The sequence below is a fragment of the Microcaecilia unicolor genome, chromosome 3 (assembly GCF_901765095.1).
Source record: "Microcaecilia unicolor chromosome 3, aMicUni1.1, whole genome shotgun sequence".
Classification (NCBI taxonomy): domain Eukaryota; kingdom Metazoa; phylum Chordata; class Amphibia; order Gymnophiona; family Siphonopidae; genus Microcaecilia; species Microcaecilia unicolor.
The window spans coordinates 293313071-293330392 of NC_044033.1; the positions used below are offsets into that span (position 1 = coordinate 293313071).

The window sequence follows — 17322 nt, forward strand, 5'->3', positions numbered from 1 at the left end:
CAAGTTCCTGTTCCCACCTATGCGGGAACAGGAACTTGAAGAGAAGGCTTCGGGGCAGAGCTGAAGGCAGCGTGTACGTCGCTACCGCTGCCAGGAACAAGAAGGCTTAGAGAAGATTGGTGCTGCCTGCGCCGGAGGGTAGGAAGAGAGGGGATAGATAGACACGCTCGTCTCCGTCCGCTTCGCTGCTTCCCTGCCCTCTCTGTCTGCGTCCCGCCTTCCTCTGATGTCATTTCCTTTCGGGCGGGATGCAGACAGAGAGGGCAGGGAAGCAGCGAAGCGGACGGAGAGGAGCGCGTGCCTGCTTGTTTGTTTGTTTTTTTTCATTCTAGCGCCAGTCCACGTCCTCGTCGTTTGGGGGGGCATTGCCCCCCCTCACCCCCCCCAGTCTACGCCTATGGAGGCAGCTGTTCTTGCTGCCGGTGGACCCCTGCAGCTAGTGGGTCTTGGGGATCCCCACCAGTACAAGTACCATAATGTTTTGACTTGGCAAGGGGAGGTGTGTGTGGAGACTACAGTACATGTGCCCACCCAGTTTGCCCAGTGGCCCATCCAAAATTTGAGGTCTGACTACGCCTCTGCTCTGCAGGTGGAAGGAGAGTGAAGACTCCGCTTCCAGTGAATACTCTGCTTCCAGAGAATTAACACATAATTCTGAGATAACCTTAGGAAGATGAGGAGTGGTGGGGAGAGGGTTATTCAGGGACAGAGTGGGTCTGAGAGATGTAGAGCCTGCACCTACTACCTTTGTCTTATACTCTGAGATCTTGAAGGCTTCTTTAGAATTGCACATTCTCCTGCTAACAGTGTAATTAGTGTATTATCAGGGCCTAAGTCCTTTCAAGAAACACTAGCAACCAGTTTAGGGAGGCACAAGGTAGCACTGTCCCACAGCTGGATCTGTGCTCCTATACTTGCCTCCAGGCACTCAGGCACCCTCTCCTGCACTTGCATGCCACTCCCTCACCAGAGTGAATCTTGTCCTTGTTCACATGCTGAGCTAGATCTCTGGAGCCAGGAGTCTGATGGGTTATTTTTTGGATTGTGGGGTATGGAGTGGAGAGAGGGTTCTTTTTTTTTTTTTTTTTTTAGATTTAGCCCCTTCCTAGGTAATTTTTTTTTTTGTTTGTCTACTTAATTAGGCTATTTTGGTGTGTTTCTATTTTTAAATTGTAAACTGCCATGATCTTTTTTCAGGAATGGCTGTCTATCAAGTATTATTAAAGTAAATACATAACCTAGCCAAAGACTGGTCTTCATTTAGGTTCTAAATATGTTTTTTTCTGGGCACCTGCTGGGCCCAAGACAGCAGCATTGGGAGTCTCAAGGTGCCTGGAACTACAACAATGAAAATGTGTACAATACACATAAATATGACCCCTCCCATAGCTCCCTGGTTGAATAAGCTTTCCAATCCTACCCATCAAAGCTGCAACTCACTGCAGCGCAAACGACATAATCATTTAAGGTCCTTGTGAGAGCGCCTATAGAATGCTGCCATTTATCCACAGTGTCAGGGCCACCTTAAAACCCCTAGCCCCATCCAAGAGGGAAGTTACACGGGAGGGGTGGAGCCAGGAGGGCATGACCAGTGTTGCCAGGTGGGCGGTTTTCCTGCCCAATTGGGCGGTTTTCCGTGACCCGCCGCGGGAAATTTTTGCCTGCGGCGGGTCGCGGTTTTTTGGGCTTCTTTTTTTTCTTTTCCGCAGTTTTTCGGGCGGTTTTTTCGGCCGCGGGGGGCGGGGTTAGTGACGTTTTGGGCGGAGTTAGTGACGTTTTGGGCGGGGCCGATGACGTGGGAGGCGGGGCCGATGACGGGGGAGGCGGGGCCGGTGACGGCGGGGGCGGGGTTGATGACGGCGGGGGCGGGGGTGATGACGCGGGGGTGGGGGTGTCAGGGGCGGGGTTTGAGTTTGGGCGGGTTTTGGGCTGTTTTTACGCTGGATTGGGTGGGAAAAAAATTTTCCACCTGGCAACACTGGGCATGACCTAGGAAGTATAAAATGCCAGGCCAGAGCTAGGTTAAAGGAGCCCAGAGGAAAGCAGCGACGACCACTACAGATGCCTTCACCCTAAAGCTAAGAAGCCGCAACCACTACATTCAGGTAGGCCAAGCTCAGGTGGGACCTTGAAGAGTTTGTGTTTTGACCTGGCCAGCTTCAGGCCAGCCTTGTGTGCCTGCTGGAAACTGTGCTGGTAACTCTGGATCCAGGGACCAGGCCAGAGACTAGTAAGAAAGGAAAAGGAAAAGACATTCACGTGTTGTGGCCCTGCAAGAGTAAGCCACCCAAAGATACTGTTGAGCTTATAGAATTAGCTTTGGATATTGTTTTCTCCCCTCCTGTGAAATAAACAGGAGCCCTTCTCGGTTACCTTTAATAAAATATTATTTGTTTTCACGATATCTTGTGGAGTGTGTGTGGCTTGTCGTACTAGGCTCCATGGCTCAAACTCGCTCACAGTCCTTCTATAATGTTCTGAGACTGGTGCAACTTTGAGTCTTTGATGATCACAGTCACTGGCACTGCCATAGAGTTAGGGCATTGGTGGGCTGGAAAGATAACTCCAGTAATGAAAAGTTTCCTATAGTCACATAGGCCAGAAAAAAATGACCTCCGAGACTGATTTTGGCCCATGGACCATTGTTTACCAAATTCTGGTTTACGAGTTAGACAAAGGTGCCAGCTCCGTAGGTGCTTGAGGCCCCCCCCCCACCCCATATTGAGCAGATTTGATTCTATTCTATTTGATGTCTTTTATTTCACATATTCTCATGAAAGGATTCAAAGCAGATCACATAGAAGAAACTTCTACAAAGAAGGAGCTACAGTATCAAACTTACGTCCAACTTATAGTAAGATCATTAGGTTAATCAGAAAACAAATAGGTTTTCAGTGCTCTCCCAAAATTAATTAAAGAAGTTATCTGTCTTAGGGGTCCTTTTACTAAGGTGTTCTGAAAAATGGCTTGCAGTAGTGTAGGTGCAGGTTTTGGGCGCGCGCCAATCCATTTTTCAGCGTGCCTGTAAAAAAGGCCTTTTTAAAAGTTTTGCCGAAAATGGACATGCAGCAAAATCAAAATTGTTGTGCGTTCATTTTGGGTCTGTGACCTTACCGCCAGCCATTAACCTAGCGGTAAAGTCTCACATGATAACCGGGCGGTAATGACCTACACGCATCTGAAAATAAAAATTATTTTTCAGCCGCGCATATCGGCTGAGTGCCAAAAGTGAAATTACCGCAAGAGCCACACGGTAGCCAGGCGGAAACTCTATTTTGGTGCACGTTAGGCATGCGCGTAGAGCCTTACGCAGCTTAGTAAAAGGACCCCTTAATTCTTTGGGTAAAGTATTCCAGATCTTGGATCCTTGGTATGAGAATGTACCCTCTAGGAGAGACTTGAAACAAATATTTCTAACAGATGGAAAACTCAATTGCATAGTTTGTGAAAATCATGTATTATTTCTGTATTTGGGAATACAAAGTAATTGTGTCACTCCCTCAGAATTCTCACCTTGTCAAAATTTAAATTCTAGGCACGCAAATTTAAATTTCACTCATTTTGTAATTGGCAGCCACGTGAGAGTGGTGAAGCTCTATCAAATTTACTTTTCCCAAGAATCAACCTGACTGCTGTGAAGCCTGTTCTGCAACCTAGTGGAAATGCCAGAATACGGCGAATTACAGTAATCTAACTGTGATGTAAGTGTTGACTGAACCACAATTCTAAATGTTTCAGTGACAAAGAAAGAGCGAATTCCCCTAAGCTGTCTGAGTTTATAGAAGAATTTCCTTGTCAAGTCATTTATTTATTTATCTGTGACATTTATATCTCACGTTATCCCAAGGAGGGGTATTTTTGATGGGTTTAGCTCTTCCAATCATTTGGAAAAGTTGGCTTTTATGATGTTAAGCATGTTAGTGGCATGTCATCTACTTGTGTATCATTTGAACTTGTATTTATTTTAAAATGTATATACTGTATAAATAAGTGTCTCTATCCAGTTGGGAAGGGGGGAGTTTTATTTATTTTTTAGGTTTTTTTTTCATTTTGATTATGATGTGGTCTTGTATACAAGATTGTTTCCTTTTTCTTGATGGTAATTGTATGTTCTTTTTCCTTTGCATATTTCTGAATATGTTTATTTTGTACATATCAGAAATTTAAACTAAAAATTTTTTATATACCACCTATAACCTAGTTGCTTTTCATATAAAACATACATAATAAAAAACAAATTTAAAAACAGCATACACACAGACAACAAAATCCAACACAAACAACTCTGCTATCAATATCAATATGCTACTCAGCAATAAATCACGATCAAGTCCACAGTTGATCAAAAGAATGCATTCACAAGAAGCTGTGTCTTCAAAAGTTTTTTGAACTTTGAGATGTTGACAAAGTGACAAAACTGGCCAGGAATTCATAAAGGAATTCCTGCCGCAACAAAAGCTGAAGGTCTAATAGCATAAAGTATCTGCACCACTGCATCCAGGGAGAGCCACATAGCATTCCCAAACCTCAACGTCCATCTCGGATGGTAAACATTCAAAACTTGCTTTAAATAAAAAGGAGCATCAGAGAAGAGAATCTAATGTACAATCATCAGTACCTTAAACAAAATTCTTTGTGTAATGGGTAATCAGTGCAGTTGTTTGAAAACTGGTATTACATGAGAAAATTTTGACATACCCACTATTACACAAGTGGCCGCATTCTGGACTACTTGCAAGCCCTGATACTCAAAACAACATCGCAAGATATAGGGCATTGCAGTAGTCTAGGCAGGCCAAAATCATACTTTGAACCACACTTCTAAAATCATACAGAGATATCATTAGTTTCAGTTTATTCAACACATGCAAATACTTAGAAGCCATTGAACTACCTTACTGATCTGAGGCTATATTGTACCAAAATTACTCCCAATTTCATATCACTCCTAACAGGAACACATATATCTCCCAAGCAAACTCTCTCTGGCCATTCTTCTGATTCTTCCCTTCCCACAATCATCACTTCTGTGTTACACTCCTACCTTGCTGCTCATGGCGGTGGCCATATTGAGAGGTTCATCTGAGGGGTGGCCATCTTGAGAGGCTCATCGATATCAGTTCTTGAAGGTCAGCCATCTTGAGAACAGCATCTGCATCGGTTCCTGAGGGGCAGCCATCTTGAGAGGCTTATTCCTATGGGTGTGCCCAATGAGGTTCCTCGCCTGTCAGCTGTGGCAGGGATCTCCTGATGAGAGGCCTATTTAAGAATAGAACACTGTCATCAGTTTGCTTCGGCTTCTACTTTGGTGGAGTTCATGGTGTTTCCTGTTGTTTTGCAGATTTGATCATTGCCTGAATCCTGACCACTTCTTTGTTTGCTGCCTGCCTTGACCATTGCCTGACTCTGGACCACCTCTTTGTTTGCTGCCTGCCTCGACTCTTGCCTGTCGTCTGACCACTCCCAGTTGGTGTTCGGAAATCCTTTCAGCTCCTGGTCCTGGAGGCTCAACCCCCGGAGGAAGGGGTCGCTCCAGGTGAAGTCTCGGGATTGTTCGGCCGCCCTGTGGAGCTCAGGTCCGAGCTTGTCTCATCTGTGCTTCGCTGGGCACAAGGACTCACAGCATAACATTCTGTTTTAGACACATTCAAAACAAGACCCTTTGCAGCCATCCATTGCTTTACTGCTGCCATATAACCACTCAACTGGAAATCCAACCCATCCCCCCATGACACTATTGGAAAGAAAAATTGTACACCATCGGCGTAAAATCGATAAAAAACTCCTAATGACTGAAACATCTTACCTAACGGGGCCATATAAATATTAAACAACAAAGCCAATAATGCCGACCCCTGTGTCACACCCCAATCAACCTCAACCGGGATAGACACTTAAAAACTGCTCCGCACAACCATCGATCTCTCCAACAAATAAGAATTAAACCACTTCAACACATGCCCTCCCATGCTCAATTCTTTCAATTTAGCCAACAATAGACTAAGATTTACTGAGTTGAAAGCACCAGATACATCCAATGATACCAAACAAAAGCAGGTATTATCATCCGTACTTCTCTTAATTAAATCCACTGTTCAAATTAACAAAGTTGCACCATTGTGCGCACATCTGAACCCAAACTGAAATAAATCCAACCCTCCTATATTGTCAAGAAACTGATCAAGCTGTTTCAAAGCCATCTTCTCAATAATGTTCCCCAAAAAAGGAATTGTAAAAATTGGTCAGTAATTACCTAACTCAACAAGATCAAGACTAACATTCTTCCAACAGTTGCTTTACAGTTGCTTGTTTACACAACTGTGGAAATACTTCACTAGTCAGAGAGGCATTCACTATCTATCACACTGACAGTGTAACCTCACACAACAGAGTAGCAACACTCCTGATGAACAAGGATCTCGCATTGAGCGTGTAGGTGTTACCGAACGCACTATTGTTTCAACCTCGTTGTCCCCCATGAGCACAAACTCTGTTCAATACACCCCAACATCATCTAACAAATCCACTTGTCCATAGGTAGACTGTATATCCACTACTTCCTTCAATTTATTCATCTTCCCAACTAAACATTTAGCATACAACTCTGTATCCAGTCCAGTATCGCTGTCCATTGTCTTGTATCCATGCAACAAAATTTTCTTGGTCTATTTAGTGCTCCTTCAATTTAAACTCTGCCAAAAATACGCATTCCTCTCATCCTCATACAATCGTTCATACTCAAGCAAATGAATCTTGTATCCATCATAATCATCAACATCCCTTGACTTACACCATTTCTTCTCTGCTTGTCTCAACTCACACCTCACTTGTACAATAGATGAAATCCTGACAGTAATCAGATTTAACTCTTACGTTCTTCTTTGTAACACCAACATCCAACGCATGATCCAGTGTAGTCATCCACAAATCTACCGCCTCATCAATCAAACAAACATTATCAAACCTCAACTTGGAGGACCAGGCATTCCATAAATCAGCTACTTCAAAATGAGAACAAACTTCTGTTCTCTTATCCATAGCACTACCACACTTCTTCAGTTCTCACAGAGACAATTCAAAATGTAAGAAATGTGCAGACTGGTGTCAGAGAGAAAACCAGGACAGTTGCCCTGTGCCTCCATGCCATAGGGGGCCCCAAACCTGTCTGAAGCTAATGGAAGTACAACCTCCTGGCAGGCCTTGGGCCCCCTTCCAAATGTCATCTCTCACGGTCCCAGGCTTTAATCTGTCACGGTCCCAGGCTATAAACAAACAGTCACGGTCTCTGGAACAACGTGAGCCCTTGGCCTACTGTCGTCAAGCAGCAGCAGGAGGCAAAACCCGCCAACCAGGGCTGGACAGGATTCAGGATGCTCAAGTAGGATTCAGGATACTCAAACAGGCTTGGCTGGAACAGGATTCAGGATACTCAAGCAGAATTCAGGATTCTCAAACAAGCTTGGCAGGAACAGGATTCAGGATACTCAAGCAGGATTCAGGATTCTCAAACAAGCTTGGCAGGAACAGGCTAGGCTGGAATGGAAGCTGAAAGCAAACAGGGCAGACACAAGCAGGAAGGGAACTGGAGCTGAAGACAAACAAGGCAGACACAAGCAGGATACAAAGCTGACCCACACAGACAAACAACAGAACTATGGCTGAAGGCTGAACCTAGCACACAAACAGATTGAGAAGAAAAGAAGTAGAAGTGCACACAGGCACCCTAAACAAGGAATCAAGACAGAAGTGCCCACTGGCACACAGGCTATGAACAAAGCATCAAGAAATCAAGACACAAATGCCCACGGGCACACAGGCTATGAACAAAGCAACAAGAAATCAAGACAGAAGTGCCTACAGGCACACAGACTATGAACAAGGCTGAAGTACTTCACTGCACACGGACTAACCTGGAGAACTTTGGCATTGCAAAGACCCTGAATGAAAGTCCACCACTTCCTTATAAACAGGACAGAGGCAGGAAATACACTGAACACCAAAGTGAGGCTTGAAACACGCAGGAAGTGGAAACCCTACAGGACAGAGGCAGGAAACACACTGAACACCAAAGTGAGGCTTGAAACATGCAGGAAGTGGAAACCCTACAGGACAGAGGCAGGAAACACACTGAACACCAAAGTGAGGCTTGAAACACACAGGAATGAAACAATAATGCAGACAGGCAGGGCCGGTCTTAGCAAGTGCGGGGCCCTATGCAGACCAATTTGACGGGGCCCCACCCTAGCCCCGCCCCACCCTAACTCCGCCCCACCCTAGCTCCGCCCCCACCCTAGCTCCAGGTCCGGCCACCCCTCCATCCGAGCTCCAAGGCCCCCAGCTCCAGGGCCTGTCGATCCTGCACAGTCGCCAACTGAAAACCATGTCTTTTTCACAAACACAGATACACCCTAATCCTCTATAGAATAAGTAGTAATATTTAAACTTTCTATTTAGACAAAAATTAAACTGAACCCCCAAGATGCCAGACTCTGCATACAATGCAACACCACAGAAACAGAAACTGTCCCCTAGTACTGTGCAAAATATAAAGACAACAGATGTAAATTTGAAAAAAAAACTAACAAATACCAATCACCACTTTACAAATTAACAAATAGAAATAAAACAAATATAGAAAATAAAATAATACCATTTTATTGGACTAATACATTTAGCTTTCACAGGCCAAAACCTCCGTCCTCAGGTCAATACAGTATAGAGCTGTTACAGTATCCTATCCTGACCTGAGGAAGGGGGCTTTGTTCTCCGAAAGTTTGTCAAAATGTATTAAAATTAGTCCAATAAAAAGATTACCTTATTTACATGTTCTATTATAAACATTTATTAACACATCTACAATACTACTTAATAATAATAAAAATATATATTTTATTTACAGTTTATCGTCTCTGGTTTCTGCTTTCCTCATCTTCTTTTCACTGTCTTCCTTCCATCCAGCATCTGTCTTCGTTCTTTCTCTGCCATCCAGTGTCTGCCCTCTCTGCTGTCCCCTCCATCCAATGTCTGCCCTCTCTCCCTGCCCCTTCCGTGCACATCTGCCCTCTATCTCTGCCCCTTCCATTCACTGTCTGCCCTTTCTATCCCTTCCATCCACTGTCTGCCCTTTCTCTCTGCCCCTTCAATCCACCATTTGCCCTCCCTCTCACATCCATCCGGGTCTGCCCTCCCTCTCGCTCCCCCTTCCATCCAGGATTTGCCCCTCTCTCTGCCCCTTTTTTTCAGCCCCCAGTTCCAGCCCCACTATCCCACCAGTCCCCCGTTTCAGCCCTAGCCCTTTTCTGTCATCAGTCCCGAGCTTCAGCCCCCAGCCACTCCTCCCTGTCCCCTTTTCAGCCCCCAGTTTCAACCCCAGTCCCCAGCCCTTTTCTCTCACCAGTCCCAAGCTTCAGCCCCAGCCACTTCTCCCTATCTCCTTTTCAGCCCCCAGTACCCACAGTTTCAGCCCCTGCCCCTTTTCAGCCTCCAGTCCCAGTACTAGCCCCCTTAACCCACCTACCCTCCTTTTCAGCCCCCAGTTTCAGCCCCCTTCATCCACATGCCTTGTATTACAGCCCCCCTTTTCAGCCCCAGAACCATTCTCCCACCTGACCCACGCATGCCCCATTTTCCCACCAGCCCCATGCATGGCCCCCATTTCCCATATGGCCCCTTCTCAAACCCCAGTTCCAGCCCCCTTCTCCCATCTGAGAACCCCCATCCCACACCCTTCTCCCATCTGAGTCCCCCTAACCCCTTCCCCCAACTGAGAACCCCCATCCCACACCCTTCTCCCATCTGAGTCCCCCTTACCCCTTCCCCCAACTGAGAACCCCCATCCCACACCCTTCTCCCATCTGAGTCCCCCTTACCTCCTCCCCCCAACTGAGAACCCCCATCCCACACCCTTCTCCCATCTGAGTCCCCTACCAACTTTGTTCTTCTGCTGCACCCACTAACTTAAAAAAAAAAATTGAGAAGCGCCGAGTAGCAGGCAGCGCCTCGCGTCTGCCCTGCTAGTAAAAATCTCCTGCACGTCGTTGGGCCGGCCTTCCCACATTAAGTCCTCAGAGGAGGGCGGGACTTAATGCGGGAAGGCCGGCCCAACGACGTGCAGGAGATTTTTACTAGCAGGGCAGACGCGAGGCGCTGCCTGCTACTCGGCGCTGCCTGCTACTCGGCGCTTCTCAATTTTTGTTACAGAAAAGGCAGCGATCGATCGTCGAGGAGGTGGGAGCAGCGGGCGGGGCGACCCAGGGCGCGCCGCGCGGGGCCCCCTTGAGCGCGGGGCCCTATGCGGCCACCTCGGTTGCCTCGCCCTAAGACCGGCCCTGCAGACAGAAGCCAGCTCAGAAGCTGACCATCGGAAATAAGGTGAGTCAAAGAGGGGTCACGGTCACAGTTGTGACAGTACCTCCCACTCAAGGCTCCCATGGTCCCCAGGAGATTCAGGTTTCCAAGGGTAACTGTGGTGAAACCTACTGATGGGTTTTAAAACATGAACATGGATTACTGGTCTGGAAGTAACAAGCAAATCTGGAACTTGAGGACAGAAACTCGAACTAGAATCAGGAGCTGGACCAGGACTAGGACCCGGACTGGCATCAGGAGCTGAACCGGGACTGGAACCCGGACTGGAATCAGAGTCTTGACTGGAACTGGAACTCTGAACGGCAGCTGGCCCTGGACTGGGACCCAGACTGCCATCAGGAGCTGGCCCGGGACTGGGACCCAGACTGGCATCAGGAGCTGAACCAGGACTGGGACCCGGACTGGCATCAGGAGCTGAACTGGGGCTGGGACCTGGACCGGCATCAGGAGCCGAACCGGGGCTGGGACCCGGACTGGAATCAGAGTCTTGACTGGAACTGGAACACTGAACAGGAGCTGGACCGGGACTGGAAGCCAGACTGGTATCAGGAGCCGGGCTGGGACAGGAGCCAAACCGGGACTGGAAACAGGAGCCAAACCGGGACTGGGACCCAGAATGGAAACAGGAGCCAAACAGGGACTGGGACCCGGTCTGTAATCAGGAGCCGAACCGGGACTGGGACCCAGAGTGGAATCAGAGTCTTGACTGTAACTCTGTAATCAGCATCTTGACAGGAACTCGAACTGGAATCAGGAGCTGGACCGGTACTAGGACCTGGACTGGCATCAGGAGCTGAGCCAGGACTGGGACCCGGTCTGGCATCAGGAGCTGAACCGGGACTGGGACCCGGACTGGAATCAGAGTCTTGACTGGAACTGGAACTCTGAAAAGGAGCTGGACTGGGACTCCAAATAAACTGCAGGCGAGCCCTGAGCTCGGGACTACTAGGACGCCTTCTTTCAGTGTCAGCTTCAGGAGTATCCCGCAGGGCTGGATCCGAGATAAGTTTGTAGTGGTATTTGAAGAGTTTGATGGAAGAATCAATAGCAAAAACTGGGTTTACAAAGAACCAAAGACCCCAGACACGCTCTCTCTCAGCTGCAGCTTCAGGAGTATTCTTCAAGGCTGGATCTGAAAAAAGTTTATCACGGTAATTCTGGAGCGTCATAAAATGATCAAAAGTGAAAACCGAGTTGGGACCGGAATCCGAACTGGAACTAGGAGCGGAACCCGGGCTGAGACCCGGATTGCCAACAGAGAAAAAAATCATGGGCTGGAAGGATGATTTTGCCGAGCTCATGGCCTTTGCAATCTATCATCTCTCAAGGTCCCAGGCCTTAAACAAACAGTCATGGTCTCTGGAACAAGGTGAGCCCTTGGCCTACTGTTGTTGAGTGGCAGCAAGAGGCAAAACCCCCCAACCAGGGCTGGACAGGATTCAGGATGCTCAAGCAGGATTCAAGATACTCAAACAGGCTTGGCTGGAACAGGATTCAGGATACTCAAGCAGAATTCAGGATACTCAAACAAGCTTGGCAGGAACAGGATTCAGGATTCTCAAACAAGCTTGGCAGGAACAGGCTATTCTGGAATGGAAGCTGAAAGCAAACAGGGCAGACACAAGCAGGAAGGGAACTGGAGCTGAAGACAAACAGGGCAGACACAAGCAGGATACAATGCTGACCCACACAGACAAACAACAGAACTATGGCTGAAGGCTGAACCTAGCACACAAACAGACTGAGAAGAACAGTGGACCTGTGTGTTGGAGCATATGCTTTTTTCCTGCCCGGGTAAAAGTGTCGGCCCTTCCCTCACTGTGGCCTGCCCTCTGATGTAACTTCCTATTTCCGCGAGGGCGGGACACAGTGAGGGAAGGGCCAACACGACGAGGCGATTTGCTTCTTTTACAGCAGAGCAGATGCAAGGTGCTTCACATATTTTTTTTAAAGGCTGGGTGCCAGCCGCGTAGCAGGAGAAGAGGGTCGTCTGTCGACGGAGCTGGTAGGCAGGTGGGGACTGGGTCAGGAAGGGGGGAGGCTCAGATGGGAGAAGGGGACTGGGTCTGGGGGGACAGATGGGAGAAGGGGACTGGGACAGTCTGGGGGGGCTCAGATGGGAGAAGGGGACTGGGTGGGGTGGGATGTGGAGGGGCTCAGATGGGAGAAGGGGACTGGGTCTGGGAAGGGGGGCTTAGATGGGAGAAGGGGCCTGGAGCTGGAACTGGGGTCTGAGAATGGGGCAGGAGGGAGAATGGGGCCATGCAGGTGGGAGAATGGGTCTGGGGCTGAAAAGGGGGGCCCTAATGCAAGGCATGTGCATGAAGGGGACTGGAGCTGGGGACTGAAAAGGAGTGTAGGTGGGATAAGGGGGCTAGTACTGGAACTGGGGCTAAAAAGGGGACAGGGAGAAGTGGCTGGCTGAAGCTCGGGACTGATGGGAGAAAAGGGCTGGGGTTGAAACAGGACTGGGGGCTGAAAAGGGGACAGGGAGAAGTGGCTGGGGGCTGAAGCTCGGGACATGGGAGAAAAGGACTGGGGCTGAAACTGGGGACTGGTGGGATAGTGGGGCTGAAAAGGGGGGCAGGTGGGAGATGTGGGCTGGGGCTGGAACAGGGACTAGGGGCAGGTGGGATAATGGGGCTGGAACTGAGGGCCGAAAAGAGGGGGCAGAGAGAGAGAGAGAGAGGACAGACCCTGGATGGAAGGGGGGGGGGTGAGAGGGAGGGCAGACCCTGGATGGATGGGAGAGGGAGGGCAAATGGTGGATTGAAGGGGCAGAGAGAAAGGGCAGACAGTGGATGGACGGGATAGAAAGGGCAGACTTTGGATGGAAGGGGGAGAGAGGGAGGGCAGATGGACAGATGGAGGATGGAAGGGGCAGTGATAGAGGGCAGATTTGGATGGAAGGGAGAGAGAGGGCAGACAGTGGATGGAAGGGGCAGGGAGAGAGGGCAGGCATTGGATGGAGGGGACGGCAGAGAGGGCAGACACTGGATGGCAGAGAGTGAGCGAAGACAGATGCTGGATGGAAGGAAGACAGTGAAAAGAAGATGAGGAAAGCAGAAACCAGAGACAACAAACTGTAAATAAAATATATATTTTTATTTTTTTGCTTTAGGATAAAAGTAGTATTGTAGATGTATTAATAAATGTTTTAAATAGAACATGTAAATAAGGTAATATTTTGATTGGACTAATTTTAATACATTTTGACTAACTTTCGGAGAACAAAACCCCCTTCCTCAGATCAGGATAGGATACTGTAACAGCACTATACTGTATTGACCTGAGGAAGGAGGTTTTGGCCTCTGAAAGCTAAATGTATTAAGTCCAATAAAATGGTATTATTTTATTTTCTATATTTGTTTTATTTCTATTTGTTAATTTGTAAAGTGGTGATTGGTATTTGTTAGTTTTTTCAAATTTACATCTGCTGTCTTTATATTTTGCACAGTACTAGGGGACATTTTTTTTGTTTCTGTGGTGTTGCATTGTATGCAGAGTCTGGCATCTTCGGGGTTCACTTTAATTTTTGTCTAAATAGAAAGTTTATGATTACTTATTCTATAGTAGATTAGGGTGTATCTGTGTTTGTGAAAAAGACATGGCTTTCAGTTGGCATTGACTGTGCAGGATCAACGATCTGTACTATTCTGTCTGGTTTTGTTTTACATTAGGTGAATTGATGTTCTAGTGCTCACTGTAGTGTTTAAGATGCTTTCGTTTTCCTTGTGTGACTTGTAGAAATGACTGCTTATGGTATGCTAGAATTGCTCTATAGGTCTTGAGTGTTTTGTATTCTCTGTATGCCTAGTACTGGATTTTGGAGGGGGGTGTTAAAAAATGACCAGCCCCGGGTGTCAACTACCCTAGGTACGCCACTGTGCTCAACCATGCAGATATTATACTGTGCCCAATACTGTCGTTTCCCTTCTATACTGAAGTTAGGATTCTACCACAGGGGAGCTGCCACAGACTGTAGTTCTAGGTTACAAAAAAGCCGTTACTGTTTGAGCAGGGCTTCAGTGAGCATTCATTCTGAAGTATTTTACTTCACAAAAACGTGTCTATAGTTATAGAAGTTAGAAGGTGAAAGTTTCTGGCTGACAAACACTGTTCTTCTTTTCTACAGTTTTTCAATGTATGTGAAGCTGAACTTGCTGTGATTGAGTGTGGCTCTCTCTGAAACTTGGCTAACTGCTAATGTGGCCACTGGCTCGGCTCCTCTACCCCTGCCAAAGCAAACAGTGCAGAATAACTACTTCATGAATTGATGCATTTTACCCACGAAAATGTATTCTGAGATACTCCAAATCCAGCTGCTTCCAGGGGGACTTGAGAGGCAGGGAAACAGCTTAAAGGCATACTGTCCCCATTAAACATGAGAGGGTTTGGGTTGTATTAATGAGTTTGCCATTGTGTGATTAAGTATGTTCTGTGTATGTAATTCCTTACATTTCATTCAATCACTAGGCCCTGTGAAGGAGGAACAGAGGCAGAAGACAGGCAACCAACTGCTTTCAAAATGAAACTAAACAAAGAGAAAACTCAATGCCTAATCCTCTCTTCCCACTATTCCACATTCCATCCAACTACTCTCACCACTCCTGATGTTACAATTCCTATATCTAACAATTTGAAAGTCCTTGGAGTTACATTGGATAAATACTTATCCCTTGTAGACCACGCAATATCCATCACGAAGAAAATGTTCAATATGATGTGGATGTTGAAACGTGTGAAACCTTATCTCCCATTGAATGCCTTCCATAGCTTAGAACAATCCACGGTACTCACACACACTATTTACTGTAATAGTATCTTCGTTGGATGTAAAGCCCAAATCTTGAAAAAACTTCAGACTGCCCAGAACACGGCAGCTAGACTTATTTATGGGAAACCTAGATTCGAAAGTGCAACACCCCTCCATATGAAACTTCATTGGCTCCCTATTAGAGAACGAGTCAACTTTAAGGCCATCGCACTAATCCACAAGATCATCCATGGAGTATCACCAAGTTACATGGTCAATGTATTAAACTTTCCGACCAGAAACATGTCAACATCTTCACGATCATACCTTAACCTGCACCTTCCCAATTGCAAAGGACTAAAGTACAAGACCTACCATGCATCTAACTTCCCCTATCTGGGATCCCAGCTCTGGAATGCTCTACCCAGATACATTTGGTCAATTAGTGAATATCTTCCCTTTAGGAAACTATTGAAAACCCATCTATTCAAACAGGTTTACCTGAATGACTTGACATACCATAAGCAAACATAAGCAATACATCTATTTACCGGTTCAATTAACCATTAATAACAATGACTCAGAAAACATCTCCTACCAACCTTCTTACCCTCCATGCTCGTCCCAACTTCTCCTTTATCGTCCCACCTCCTTACTTATCCCTATCCTTTCTCTCACACCTCTTCTATCCCATTTACTCCTTGTTCATTTGTCCCATCATATACCTCCTTTGTTGATTCTGATACTACAGATTGTATTCTCTTGTTACTATGTAAGCCGCATTGAGCCTGCGATGAGCGGGAAAGCGCGGGGTACAAATGTAATAAATAAATAAATAATACAACTATTCATAATTACTGCCCTGAGCCTGGCTCTTTCAAACCTACTTGTGTCTATATGTGACTCTGTGCTAAGTGAGAACTTTCCCTCCTTCCCACTAAACATGGCGTTTCCTTACAGGAACATATTTAGGAGGCTGGGGAAATCCAGTTCACTTGTTGTTTGCCCTAAATTTTTCTTCCATGTCTCTCACTTCCCCTCACTAAGGGGCAATTTAAATTGTGTGGCAGTGCTGGGCTACTACTACTACTTATCATTTCTATAGCGCTATTAGACGTACGCAGCGTTGTATACTTGAACATGAAGAGACAGTCCCTGCTCGACAGAGCTTACAATCTAATCAGGACAGGCAAACAGGCCAAATAAGAGATAAAGGAATTACTAAGGTGGGGATGATAAAAGGGCTCATTTTACTAAGCGTTGTGAAGCACTAACGCATGCTTACTGTGCGGGAAAATGCAGTACCGTGGGGCGTGTTCAGGCATCCCACAGTACTTTTCCTATTTGTGCATGCTTCCCATGCGCTAAAAAATATACAGTAATTCTTAGTGCTGGGGGCGTGTTTGGGGGCAGAGAGTAGGCATGTCTAGCGTTAATCAGTTACTATAGCTACATTGCAACACGCAAATCTACATGCGCATGCTTAGTGCATGAGCCTTTTCCGCCTGGTAAATAGGTGGCGATAAGGGATCATACGCTAATGGCCATGCGCTAATGGGGAAATTAGTGCTAATATTTAGACACTGTTTCAGCAAAAACTAGGTGTCTATGACGAATCTATGAACTGAAAATTCCACTCTATTTGTATACCTCTTATTATTAGATCCAATTCAATGTTACGTTCAAGTTCTTTTGAACAACATAACTATTGGAGGAAGAAGACCTCAAATGTCCCGGCTTGGCAGCAAGTATAATATTTTAGTGCCAGCTCATATTGGACTTTTTTTTATTTTGTACTTATATTGTGCACTCTAACTTCTCCACATATCTTTGAAATGTGTTATTCAAGTATATATATAATATTGCTTTTCCAGTTCTTCATAAACTATTGCAACTTTAAGCAAAAAGGCACTTAGCTTAACTTTTGTCCAACGGAGCTCTCTGTTTCACTATTTGATCAAGCTTCATCAGAGGACTAAGTGCTCAAATCACTTTACATAAAAAATATATAGCAATCTTTTAGTGCCTTCAATACACATTTCCAACAATAATCACAGGAGAATATAAACTTACTGTGCTGTAGTCTGCATCAAGACTTCAAACATAGCGCTTGCTGGCTACAGGACGCCAACCTTTTCTGTAAACCAGAAGCAGAACTGAACAATATATGTACAAAATTAAAAATGTACTATTTGGAG

General features: G+C 46.2%; 1 long non-coding RNA gene across 1 annotated transcript; it reads right to left on the minus strand.

The window, feature by feature from the left end:
* Positions 1 to 3966: 3966 nt before the first annotated feature.
* LOC115465202 lies at positions 3967 to 15083 on the minus strand. The gene is made up of 3 exons (XR_003941358.1): positions 14974 to 15083; positions 4414 to 4417; positions 3967 to 3978 (listed from the first exon to the last, which is right to left on the minus strand). It is a non-coding gene; the product is annotated as an uncharacterized LOC115465202 (long non-coding RNA).
* Positions 15084 to 17322: the final 2239 nt, after the last annotated feature.